The following is a 14,191-nucleotide window of genomic DNA, read 5'->3' as shown; positions in this document are numbered from 1 at the left end:
GACTTAGGCATACAGAGTACATCCCTAGTCTAAGCATACGGAGTTCATTCCCAGTATAAGATCGGATCGGATCGAGGGTTGCGACAGTAGGATCGACAGCACGTAGGGGGATCGGGTCGATCCCCGGCTTGCGCATTCTGCCTCTCCAGTCGGCTGAGTGCCCGTACGCCCGTTTCGTGGGTTGGCTTAGGCATAGGGAGTTCATTCCATGTCTAAGCCCCAACCGGATCGAGGGTGGTGGCAGCGGGACCGACAGCACGTAGAGGGGGATCGGGCTGATCCCCAACTTGCGCATTATGCCTCTTTGGCCAGCTCAGCACCCGCACGTTCATTTCATGGGTTGACTTATGCATACAGAGTTCATTCATAGTCTAAGATCGGACTAGACCGAGGGGTTTTGGCAGCAGGATCGACAGCACGTAGGGTGGATAGGGTCGATCCTCGACTTGCGCAGTCTACCTCTTCGATCGACTCAGCACCCGTAGACTCGTTTCGTGGGTTGACTTATGCATACGGAGTTCATTCCCAATCTAAGATTAGATCAGACCGAGGGTTGCGACAGTAGAATCGACAGAGGGGACCGGACTGATCCCTGGCTTACTCATCCTGCCTCTCCGACCGACAGAGCGCCTGTACGTCCGTTTCATGGGTTGGTTTAGGCATAGGGAGTTCATTCCATGTCTAAGCCCCAGTCGGATCAAAGGTTGTGGCAGTTGTACCAGCAACACGTAGAGGTGGATCGGGCTGATCCTCGACTTATGCATTATGCCTCTTCGGTCGGCTCAGCACCCGTACGTTCGTTTCGTGGGTTGACTTATGCATAAAGAGTTCATTCCCAATCTAAGATCAGACCCGACCGAGGGTTCTAGTAGCAGGATCGGTAGCACGCAGGGTGGACCTGGCCAATCCTCAGCTTACGCATTCTGCCTCTCCGACCGGCTCAGCGCCTGCACACTCGTTTCATGGGTTGGCTTAGGCATACGGAGTTCATTCCATGTCTAAGCCCCAGCTGGATCGAGGGTTGTGGCAGTCAGACCGGTAGCGGGACAGCACGCAGAGGGGGATCGAGCTAATCCTCGATTTGTGCATTATGGCAATCCGACCAGCCTCTTCGGCCGGTTGAACGCCTGCACGCTCGTTTCATGTGTTGACTTAGGCATACAGAGTTCATTCCCAGTCTAAGATTGAACCGGACCGAGGGTTGCGACAACAGGATCGGCAGCACGCAAGGGGGACTGGGTCGATCCCCGGTTTGTACATTTTGCCTCTCTGGCCGGCTGAGCGCCCACACACCCGTTTCTTGGGTTGGCTTAGGCATAGGGAGTTCATTCCATGTCTAAGACCCAACCGGACCGAGGGTTGTGGCAGCGGGATCGACAGCACGTAGAGGGGGACCGGGCTGATCCCTGGCTTGCGCATTATGCCTCTTCGACTGGCTCAGCACCCACACGCTCGTTTCATGGGTTGACTTATGGATACGGAGTTCATTCCCAATCTAAGATCGAACTGGACTGAGGGTTGTGACAGCAGGACCAATAGGGGGGACCGAACCGATCTCTGGCATGTGCATTCTGCGTCTCCGACCGATTGAGTGCCTGCACTCTCGTTTCGTGAGTTGGCTTAGGCATACGAAGTTCATTCCATGTCTAAGCCCCAGCCAGACCAAGGGTTATGGCAGCAGGATCGGCAGTGGGATCGGTAACATGCAGAGGGTGATCGGGCTGGTCCTTGACTTATGCATTATGCCTTTTCAGTCGACCTCTCCGACCGGCTAAGCGCCCGTATGCTCGTTCCATGGGTTGACTTAGGCATACGGAGTTCATCCCCCGTCTAAGCATACGAAGTTTATTCCCAGTCTAAGATTGGATCAGATCGAGGGTTACGACAGCAGGATCGGTAGGACGCTGGGGGGACCGAGCCGATCCTCGGCTTACGCATTCTGCCTCTCCGATCGGTTGAGCACCCGCACACCTGTTTCATGGGTTGGCTTAGGCATAGCGAGTTTATTCCATGTCTAAACCCCAGCCGGATCGAGGGTTATGGCAGTGGGATCGGCAGCACGTAGAAGGGGATCGGGCTGATCCCTGGCTTATGCCTCTTCGACCGGCTCAGCGCTCACATGCTCATGTCGTGGGTTGACTTATGCATACGGAGTTCATTCCCAGCGTAAGATCAGACCGGATAGAGGGTTGCGGTAGTAGGATCGACAGCACGTAGGGGGACGAGCCGATCCCCAACTTGCGTATTCTGCCTCCCCGATCGGCTGAGCGCTCGCACGCTCGTTTCGTGGGTTGGCTTAGGCATACGGAGTTCATTCCATGTCTAAGCTTACGGAGTTCATTCCAGTCTAAGATTGGACCAAACCAAGGGTTGTGACAGTAGGACCAGTACCAGGATCGATAGCACGCAGGGGGGACCGGGTTGATCCCCGGCTTTCACATTCTGCCTTTTCAGCTGGCTGAGCACCCGCACGCTTGTTTTGTGGGTTGGCTTAGGCATACGGAGTTCATTCCATGTCTAATCCCCAGTCGGATCGAGGGTTATGGCAGCAGGACTGACAGCGGGATCGACAGCACGCAGAGGGGGACCGTGCTGATCCCCGACTTATGCATTATGCCTTTTCGGCCTGCTGAGTGCCCGCACGCTTGTTTCGTGGGTTGACTTAAGCATACGATGTTCATCCCCAGTCCAAGCATACGAAGTTCATTCCCATTCTAAGATCGGACTGGATCGAGGGTTGTGACAGCAGGATCGACAGTACGCGGGAGGGACTGGGTCGATCCTCGGCTTGCGTATTCTACCTTTTCGACCGACTGAGCGCTCGTACGCCTATTTCATGGGTTGGCTTAGGCATAGGGAGTTCATTCCATGTCTAAGCCCCAGTCAGATCGAGGGTTGTTGCAGCGGGACCGGCAGCACACAGAAGGGGATCGAGCCGATCCTCGGCTTATGCATTATGCCTCTTCGGCCTGCTCAGCGCCCGTACGCTCGTTTCGTGGGTTGACTTATGCATACAGAGTTCATTCCCAGTCTAAGATCGGATCAGGCTGAGGGTTGTGGCAGCAGGATAGACAGCATGCAGGGGGGGACCTGGCCAATCCCCGACTTGCGCATTCTATCTCTCCGACCGGCTGAGCGCCTGCACGCTCGTTTCGTCGGTTGGCTTAGGCATACTGAGTTCATTGCATGTCTAAGCATACGAAGTTCATTCCCAGTCTAAGATTTTGAGCCACGATGCACATGCTGGGCTCGGGCATGTGCTGGTGCCGCATTTTTTTCACCCGAGGCACCATCGTCGGAGCATCGCCAGAGAGCCTAACCGGTGGAACTGGGGGTTCCGATGATTGGTGGGGCCGGGGGGTGTGCGCCCATGATGTGCGATGGGTGCTGGTACTTGGCCTTTATATTGGCACCTTATCCCTCATCAAACCTCAAGAACTCACACCCCCTTAAAGAGCATTTGAGATTTTATAGGTTTGCTGCCAGTAGCCATTAAAGTGTCTGAAATGGGGAAACGTTTTTGAAACGTTCACAAAATCTTCTCAACTTCAAGTTTTTAGCTGAATTTTTTTGTGCATACCAAAAAAGATACAAGGATCACCTCTACCAAATTTGGGAACAAAAGTCTTTCTAAAAAAATTTTAAAAAATCCTGAACCGTAAAAAGTTTCAAAAATCATGAAAAATAGAAAACGGGTCGTCTTGCCACGAAACTTCACATGAAGGCTTAGGGGACCATTGTATGAATTTACAAGCCATAAAAATGGCATTGGTACAGCAAAAATATTAAGATGTGCTTGAACCCACCTACCACCCGTTCGATCCCTGGCTTGTTCATCCTACCTCTCTAGTCGACTGAGTGCCCGCACGCTCGTTTCGTTTCTTGACTTAGGCATACAGAGTTCATCCCCAGTCTAGGCCTACGAAGTTCATTCCCAGTCTAAGATCAGACTGGATCGAGGGTTGCGGCAGCAGGATCGACAGCAAGATTGGTAGCATGCAGGAGGGACCGAGTTGATCCTCGGCTTGTGCATTCTGCCTCTCTGGCCAGCTGAGTGCCCGCACGCCCGTTTCGTGGGTTGGCTTAGGCATAGGGAGTTCATTCCATGTCTAAGACCCAGTCAAGCCAAGGGTTGTGGTAGCGGGACCGGCAGCACGTAGAGGGGGACTTGGTCGATCCCCAGCTTGCGCATTATGCCTCTTCGATCGGCTCAGGGCCTGCACGCTTGTTTCATTGGTTGGCTTAGGCATACGGAGTTCATTCCATGTCTAAGCCCCAGTCAGACCGAGGGTTGTGGCAGTAGGACCAGCAGCGGGATCGACAGCACACAGAGGGGGACCGGGCTGATCCTTGGCTTGTGCATTATGCCTCTTCGACCGGCCTCTCCGATCGACTGAGCGCCCGTACACTCATTTCATGGGTTGACTTAGGCATACGGAGTTCATCCTTAGTCTAAGCATACGAAGTTCATTCCCAGTCTAAGATCGGACCAGACTGAGGGTTGCGATAGTAGGATCAACAGTACGCAGGGGGGACTAGACCGATCCCCGGTTTACGCATTCTGCCTCTCTGGCCGTCTCAGCACCCGCACGCCTATTCATGGGTTGGCTTAGGCATAGGGAGTTCATTCCATGTCTAAGCCCCAACTGGACTGAGGGTTGTGGCAGCGGGACCGGCAGCATGCAGAGGGGGGTCGAGCTGATCCCCGGCTTGCGCATTATGCCTCTTCGGTTGGCTCAGCGCCCGTACGCTCGTTTCGTGGGTTGACTTATGCATACGGAGTTCATTCCTAGTGTAAGATCGGATCGGATCGAGGGTTGGAGCAGCAGGATCAACAACATGCTGGGGGGATCGGTTGATCCTCGGCTTGCACATTCTGCCTCTCCAGTCAGCTGAGCGCCCGCACGCTCGTTTTGGGGGTTAGCTTAGGCATACAAAGTTCATTCCCAGTCTAAGATTTTGAGCCATGGTGAACATGTTGGGCTCGGGCATGTGCTGGTACTGTATTTTTTTGGCTCGGGGCACCATCGTCGGAGCATCGCCGGAGAGCCTAACCGACAGCATTGGGGGTTCCTGCGATTGAAGGGGCCGGGGGGTGTGCACACATGATGTGCGATGGGTGCTGGTACTTGGCCCTTATATTGGCCCCCTATCCCTTATCAAACCTCGAGAACTCACACCCCCTGAAAAAGCATTTGAGATTTTATAGGTTTGCTGCCAGTAGACATTAAAGTGTCTGAAATGGGGACATTTTTTTCAAATGGTCATAAAATCTTCTCCACTTCGAGTTTTTAGCTGAATTTTTTTGTGCATGCCAAAAAAAATATAAGGATCATTTCTACCAAATTTGGGGACAAACATCTTTCTAAAAAAATTTAAAAAACCCCGAACCTTAAAAAGTTTCAAAAATCATGAAAAATAGAAAACGAGTCGTCTTGCCACGAAACTTCACATGAAGGCTTAAGGGACAATTGTATGAATTTACAAGCCATAAAAATGGCATTGGCATGGAAGAAATATGAAGATGTGCTTGAACCCACCTACCACCCGTTCGATCCCCGACTTGCGCACCCTGCCTCTCTGGTCGGCCGAGTGCCCATATGCTCGTTTCATGGGTTGACTTAGGCATACGGAGTTCATCCCCAGTCTAAGCATACAGAGTTCATTCTCAGTCTAAGATCAAATTGGATTGAGGGTTGCAACAGTAGGATCGACAGCACGCAGGGGGGATCGGATCGATCCCCGGCTTGTGCATTCTGCCTCTCCGGTCGACGGATCACCCGTACGCCCGTTTCATGGGTTGGCTTAGGTATAGAGATTTCATTCCATGTCTAAGCCCTAGCCAGATGGAGGGTTGTGGTAGCGGGATCAGCAGCACGTAGAAGGGCACCAGGCCGATCCCCGGCTTGCGCATTATGCCTCTCCGATCGGCTCAGCGCCCGTATGCTCGTTTCGTGGGTTGGCTTAGGCATATGGAGTTCATTCCATGTCTAAGCCCCAGCCGGATCGAGGGTTGTGGCAGCAAGATCAGTAGTGGGATCGGCAGCGCACAGAGGGGGATCAGGCTGATCCCCGACTTGCATATTGTGCCTCTCCAGTCAGCCTCTCCAGTTGGCTGAGCGCCCGTACGCTTGTTTCGTGGGTTGACTTAGGCATACGGAGTTCATCCCTAGTCTAAGCATATGGAGTTCATCCCCAGTCTAAGCATATGGAGTTCATTCCCAGTCTGAGATTGGACCGGACCGAGGGTTGCGACTTGCAAATTCTGCCTCTCTGGCCGGCTGAGCGTCCGCACGCCCGTTTCATGGGTTGGCTTAGGCATAGGGAGTTCATTCCATTTTTATAAGCCCCAGCCGGACTGAGGGTTGTGGTAGTGAGACTGATAGCATGCAAAAGGGGAACGGCCCGCTCCCCGGCTTGTACATTATGCCTCTTCGGCTGGCTCAGCGCCCGTGCGCTCATTTCGTGAGTTGACTTATGCATACGGAGTTCATTATCAGCGTAAGATCAGATCAGACCAAGGGTTACGGTAATAGGATCAACAGCATGCAGGGGGGACCGAGTTGATCCCCGGCTTATGCATTTTGCCTCTCCGGCCGATTGAGCGCCTGCACACTCGTTTCATGGGTTAGCTTAGGCATACGAAAATCATTCCATGTCTAAGCCCCAGTCGGACCGAGGGTTGTGGCAGCAGGACCGGGAGCGGGATCGACAGCATGTAGAGGGGGACCGGGCTGATTCCCGACTTGTGCATTATGCCTCTCCGATCGACCTCTCCGATCGACTAAGCACCTACACGCTCGTTTCGTGGGCTGACTTTGGCATACAGAGTTCTTCCCCAATCTAAGCATACGGAGTCCATTCATAGTCTAAGATTAGACTGGACCTAGGGTTGCGGCAAAAGGATCGATAGAACGTAGGGGGGACCGGGTCGATCCCCGGCTTGTGCATTCTGCCTCTTCGATCGGCTGAACGCCCACATGCTTGTTTCGTGGGTTGGCTTAGGCAGTTCATTCCATGTCTAAGCCCCAGTCGGACCGAGGGTTGTGGCAGGGAGACTGGCAGCACTTATAGGGGGACCAGGCCGATCCCTGGCTTGCGCATTATGCCTCTCCGATCGGCTCAGGGCCCGCACACTCGTTTCATGGGTTGACTTAGGCATACGGAGTTCATTGCCAGTCTAAGATCGGACCAGACTGAGGGTTGCAATAGCAGGATCGATAGCACGCAGGAGGGACCAGGTCGATCCCCGACTTGCTCATTCTGCCTCTCCGACCGGCTGAGTGCCCGCATGCCCGTTTCATGGGTTGGCTTAGGCATAGGGAGTTCATTCCATGTCTAAGCCCCAGTCAGACCGAGGGTTGTGGTAGCGGGATCGACAGCACGCAGAGGGGGACTGGGCCGATCCCTGGCTTGTGCATTATGCCTTTCCGGTCGACTCAGCACCCGTACGCTCATTTCGTGGGTTGGCTTAGGCATACGGAGTTCATTCCATGTCTAAGCCCTAGTCGGACCGAGGGTTGTGGCAACAAGACCGGCAGTGGGATTAGCAGCACACAGAGGGGGACCAGGCTGATCCCCGACTTGCACATTATGCCTTTCTGGCCAGCCTCTCTGGCCGACTGAGTGCCCGCACAGTCATTTTGTGGGTTGACTTAGGCATACAGAGTTCATCCCTAGTCTAAGCATACGGAGTTCATTCCCAGTCTAAAATCAGACTGGACCGAGGGTTATGGTTGCAGGATCGGTAGCATACACATTCAGCCTCTTCGGCCTCTTCGGTCGACTGAGCGTCCGCACGTCCGTTTCATGGGTTGGCTTAGGCATAGGGAGTTCATTCCATGTCTAAGCCCCAGTCGGACCGAGGGTTGTGACAGTGGGACCAGTAGCACACAGAGGGGGACCGGGCCGATCCCGGACTTGCGCATTATGGCTCTTCGGTCAACTCAATGCCCGCATGCTCATTTCGTGGGTTGACTTATGCGTATGGAGTTCATTCCTGGTGTAAGATCGGATCGGATTAAGGGTTGTGGTAGTAGGATCGACAGCACACAGGGGGGATCGAGTCGATCCCCGGCTTGCACATTCTGCCTCTCCGACCGACTGAGCGCCCGTACGCTCGTTTCATGGGTTGGCTTAGGCATACGGAGTTCATTCCATGTCTAAGCGTACGGAGTTCATTCCCAGTATAAGAGTTTGAGCCACGGTGCACATGTTGGGCTCGGGCATGTGCTGGTGCCATATTGTTTTCGCCTAGGGCAACATCGTCGGAGCATCACCAGAGAGCCTAACCAGTGGCATTAGGGGTTTCGATGATTGGGGGGTCGGGGGTGTGCGCACATGATGTGCGACTTGGGCCTTATATTGGCCCCCTATCCCTCATCAAACCTCGAGAACTCACACCCCCTTAAAGAGCATTTGAGATTTTATAGGTTTGCTGCCAGTAGCCATTAAAGTGTCTAAATAGGGACACTTTTTTCAAACGGTCACAAAATCTTACTTCGAGTTTTTGGCTGAAGATTTTTGTGCAAGCCAACAAAAATTCAAGGATCACCTCTACCAAATTTGGAGACAAAACTCTTTCTAAAAAAATTTTAAAAAATCTCGAACCGTAAAAATTTCAAAAATTGTGAAAAATAGAAAATGGGTCGTCTTGCCACCAAACTTCACATGAAGGCTTAGGGGACCATTGTATGAATTTACAAGCCATAAAAATGGCATTGGCATGGTAGAAATATGAAGATGTGCTTGAACCCACCTACCACTCGTTCGATCCTCGGCTTGCGCATCCTGCCTCTCTGGTCGGTTGAGCGCTTGCATGCTCATTTCGTGGGTTGACTTAGGCATACGAAGTTCATCCCCAGTCTAAGCATACAGAGTTCATTCCCAGTCTAAGATCGGATCAGATCGAGGGTTTCAGTAGCAGGATCGACAGCACGCAGGGGGGACCGAGCTGATCCCCGACTTGCGCATTCTACCTCTCCGACCAGCTGAACGCCCGCACGCCTGTTTCATTCCATGTCTAAGCCCCAGTTGGACCGAGGGTTGTGGTAGCAAGACTGGCAGCACGTAGAGGGGGATCGAATCGATCCCCAGCTCACGCATTATGCCTCTCCGGCCGGCTCAGTGCCTGCACGCTCATTCCGTGGGTTGACTTACGCATATAGAGTTCATTCCCAGCCTAAGATCAGATCGGATCGACAGTTACGGAAGTAGGATTGACAGCACGTAGGGAGGGATCGAGCCCATCCCTGGCTTGCACATTCTGCCTTTCTGGTCGGCTGAGTGCCTGCACGTTCATTTCGTGGGTTGGTTTAGGCATACGGAGTTCATTCCATGTCTAAGCATACGGAGTTTATTCCAAGTCTAAGATCAGACCGGACCGAGGGTTGCGGTAGTAGGACCAGCTGCAGGATCGGCAGCATGCAAGGGGAACCGAGTCGATCCTCGACTTACGCATTCTGCCTCTTCGATCAGCTGACCACCCGCACACTCGTTTCGTGGGTTGTCTTAGGCATGCAGAGTTCATTCCATGTCTAAGAATACGGAATTCATTCCCAGTCTAAGATTAGACTGGACCAAGGGTTACGACAGCAGGATCGATAGCATGCAGGGGGGACCGAGCCGATCTTCGACTTGTGCATTCTGCCTCTCCGGTCGGCTGAGCGCGCACACGTTCATTTCATGGGTGGCTTAGGCATACGCAGTTTATTCCATGTCTAAGCCCCAGTCAGACCAAGGGTGGTGGCAGTGGGACCAGCAGCACGTAGAGGGGGATCGGGTCGATCCCCGTCTTACGCATTATGCCTCTCCGACCAGCTCAATGCCCGTACGCTCATTTCGTTGGTTGACTTAGGCGTAGGAAGTTCATTCCCAGTCTAAGCATATGGAGTTCATTTCCAGTCTAAGATCAGATCGGACCGAGGGTTACGGTAGTAGGATCGATAGCACGTAGGGGGGATCAGGTCGATCCCTGACTTGTGCATTCTACCTCTCTGGCCGACTGAGCGCCCACATGCCCGCTTCGTGGGTTGGCTTAGGCATAGGGAGTTTAATCCATATCTAAGCCTCAGTCGGACCGAGGGTTGTGGTAGCAGGATCGACAGCACGTAGGGGGGACCGGGCCGATCCCCGACTTGCACATTAGGCCTCTCCGGTTGGCTCAGCACCCGCATGCTCGTTTTGTGAGTTGACTTAGGCAAACAGAGTTCATTCCCAATCTAAGATCAGACCAGACCAGGGGTTGCGATAGCAGGATCGACAGCATGCAGGAGGGGATCGAGCCGATCCCCGGCTTGCGCATTCTGCCTCTCCGATCGACTGAGCACCTGCACGCTCATTTCGTGGGTTGGCTTAGGCATACGGAGTTCATTCCATGTCTAAGCGTACGGAATTCATTCCCAGTCTAAGATCGAGATCGTCAGCAGGACCGGCAGTAGGATCGTCAGCACACAGGGAGGGACCAGGCCGATCCCCGGCTTGCACATTCTGCCTCTCCTGTCGACTGAGCACCCGCACGCTCGTTTCGTGGGTTGGGTTAGGCATACGGAGTTCATTCCATGTCTAAGCCCTAGCCGGATAGATGGTTGTGGCAGCAGGACCGGCAGCGGGATCGAAAGCACGTAGAGGGGGACCGGGCTGATCCTCGGCTTGTGCATTATGCCTTTTCGGTCGGCTGAGCACCTGTACGCTCGTTTCATGGGTTGACTTAGGCATACGAAGTTCATCCCCTGTCTAAGCATATAGAGTTCATTCCCAGCCTAAGATCAGACCAGACCGAGGGTTGCGGCAGCTGGATCAATAGCATGCAGGGGGGATCGGGCCGATCCCTGACTTGTGCATTCTGCCTCTCCGACTGGCTGAGCACCCGCACGCCAATTTCGTGGGTTGGCTTAGGCATAGGGAGTTCATTCCATGTCTAAGCCCCAGCCGGATCAAGGGTTGTGGCAATGGGATCGATAGTACGTAGAGGGGGATCGAGCCGATCCTCAACTTACACATTATGCCTCTCCGGTCAGCTCAGTGCCCGCATGCTCGTTTCGTGGGTTTACTTAGGCATATGGAGTTTATTCCCAGTCTAAGATCGGATCAGACCGAGGGTTGCAGCAATAGGATCGACAGCCTGTAGGGGGGATAGGGTCGATCCCCGGCTTGCACATTCTGCCTCTCTGGCCGACTGAGCGCCCGCACGCTCATTTCGTAGGCTGGCTTAGGCATACGAGGTTCATTCCATGTCTAAGCATACGGAGTTCATTCCCAGTCTAAGATTGGACCGGATCGAGGGTTACGGTAGTAGGACCAGTAGCAGGATCGATAGCACGCAGGGGGGACCGGGTCGATCCCTGACTTACGCATTCTGCCTCACTGGTCGGCTGAGCGCCCGCATGCTCTTTTTGTGGGTTTCTTAGGCATACAGAGTTCATTCCATGTCTAAGCATATGAAGTTCATTTCCAGTCTAAGATCAGACCGGACCGAGGGTTGTGGCAGCAGGATCGGCAACATGTAGGGGGACCAGGCTGATCCCCAGCTTTAGCATTCTGCCTCTCCGACCGGCTGAGTGCCCGCACGCTCGTTTCATGGGTTAGCTTAGGCATACGGAGTTCATTCCATGTCTAAGCCCAGCCGGACCGAGGGTTGTGGCAATAGGACTGGTAGCGGGATTGACAGCATACAGAGGGGGACTGGGCTGATCCCTGACTTATGCATTATGCCTCTTCGGTCGACCTCTCCGACTGATTTCGTGAGTTGACTTCGGCATACGGAGTTCATCCCCAGTCTAAGCATAGGAATTCATTCCCAGCCTAAGATCAGACTGGACCGAGGGTTGCGGCAGTAGGATCGACAGCACACAGGGGGGATCGGGTCGATCCCTGACTTGCGCATTCTGCCTCTTCGGCCGACTGAGCACCCGCACACCCGTTTCGTGGGCTGGCTTAGGCATAGGGAGTTCATTCCATGTCTAAGCCCCAGCCAGACCGAGGGTTGTGGTAGTGGGACCGACAACACGCAGAGGGGGACCGGGCCGATCCCCGACTTACGCATCATGCCTCTTCGGCTGGCTCAGCACCCGCACGCTCGTTTTATGGGTTGACTTATGAATACGGACTTCATTCCCAGTGTAAGATCAGACCGGATCGAGGGTTATGGTAATAGGATCGGCAGTATGTAGGGGGGATCGGGTCAATCCTTGACTTACGCATTTTGCCTCTCCGATCGGCTGAGCACCCGTACACTCGTTTCGTGGGTCGACTTAGGCATACGGAGTTCATTCCATGTCTAAGCATACAGACTTCATTTCTAGTCTAAGATTTTGAGCGACGGTGCACATGCTAGGCTCGGGCATGTGCTGGTACCGCATTTTTTTGCCTAGGGCACCATCGCCAGAGCATCGCCGGAGAGCCTAATCGGTAGCATTGGGGGTTCCGATAATTGGGGGCCGGGGGGTGTGCGCACATGATGTGTGATGGGTGCTGGTACTTGGCCCTTATATTGGTCCTTTATCCCTCATCAAACTTCGAGAACTCACACCCCCTTAAAGAGCATTTGAGATTTTATAGGTTTGCTGCCAGTAGCCATTAAAGTGTTGGAAATGGGGACACTTTTTTCAAACGGTCACAAAATCTTCTCCACTTCGAGTTTTTAGCTGAGTTTTTTGTGCATGCCGAAAAAAATACAAGGATCACCTCTACCAAATTTGGGGCAAAACTCTTTCGAAAAAACTTTTAAAAAATCCTGAACCGTAAAAAGTTTCAAAAATCATGAAAAATAGAAAATGGGTCGTCTTGCCACGAAACTTCACATGAAGGCTTAGGGGACCATTGTATGAATTTACAAGATAAAAATGGCATTGGCACAACAGAAATATGAAGATGTGCTTGAACCCACCTACCACCCGTTTGATCCTCGGCTTGCACATCCTGCCTCTCTGGTCGGTTGAGCGCCCGCACGCTCGTTTCGTGGGTTGACTTAGGCATACGGAGTTCATCCCCAGTCTAAGCATACAAAGTTCATTCCTAGTCTAAGATCGGATTGGATCGAGGGTTGCGGCAATAGGATCCGCAGCATGGAGGAGGGACCGGGTCGATCCCCAGCTTGTGCATTTCTACCTCTTCGGTCGGCTGAGCTCCCGTACGCCCATTTCATGGGTTGGCTTAGGCATAGGGAGTTCATTCCATGTCTAAGCCCCAGCTGAACCGAGGGTTGTGGCAGCAGAACCGGCAGCACGCAGAGGGGGATCGGGTTGATCCCTGGCTTACGCATTATGCCTCTTCGACTGGGTCACGGCCCACACATTCATTTCGGGGGTTGGCTTAGGCATACGAAGTTCATTCCATGTCTAAGCCCCAGCTGGATCGAGGGATGTGGCAGCACGCAGGGGGGACCGGGTCGATCCCCGACTTGCACATTTTGCCTCTCCGGTCAGCTGAGCACCCGCACGCCCGTTTCGTGGGTTGGCTTAGGCATAGGGAGTTCATTCCATGTCTAAGCCCCAGTCGGACCAAGGGTTGTGGCAACGAGATCGGTAGCACGCAAAGGGGGACCAGGTTAAACTCTAGCTTTCGCATTATGCCTCTCTGGCCTGCTTAGCGCCCACACTCTCATTTCATGGGTTGGCTTAGGCATACGGAGTTCATTCCATGTCTAAGCCCCTGCCGGATCGAGGGTTGTGGCAGCATGATCGACAGCACGCAGAGGGGGATTGGGCTGATCCCTGGCTTGTGTATTATGCCTCTCTGGCCGGTCTCTCTAGTCGTTTGAGGGCCCGTACACTCGTTTCGCGGGTTGACTTAGGCATACAGAGTTCATTCCCATTTTAAGCGTACGGAGTTCATTCCCAGTCTAAGATTGGACCGGACCGAGGGTTACGGTAGTAGGACCAGTAGTAGGATCGACAGCATGCAGGGGGGACCGGGTCGATCCTCGACTTACATATTCTGCCTCTCCAGTCGGTTGAGCGCTTGCATGCTCATTTCATGGGTTGGGTTAGGCATACGGAGTTCATTCCATGTCTAAGTATACGAAGTTCATTTCCAGTCTAAGATTAGACCGGATCGAGGGTTCTGGTAGTAAGACCAGCAGTAGGATCGACAGAACACAGGGGGGACCGGGTCGATCCTCGGCTTGCGCATTCTGCCTCTCCGATCGGCTAAGCGTCCGCACGCTCGTTTCATTGGTTGGTTTAGGCATACA

Source organism: Durio zibethinus, chromosome 7, assembly GCF_047325235.1.
Source record: "Durio zibethinus cultivar Kanyao isolate XHJ-2024 chromosome 7, ASM4732523v1, whole genome shotgun sequence".
NCBI classification, from domain to species: domain Eukaryota; kingdom Viridiplantae; phylum Streptophyta; class Magnoliopsida; order Malvales; family Malvaceae; genus Durio; species Durio zibethinus.
This window is presented reverse-complemented; position numbering follows the sequence as displayed.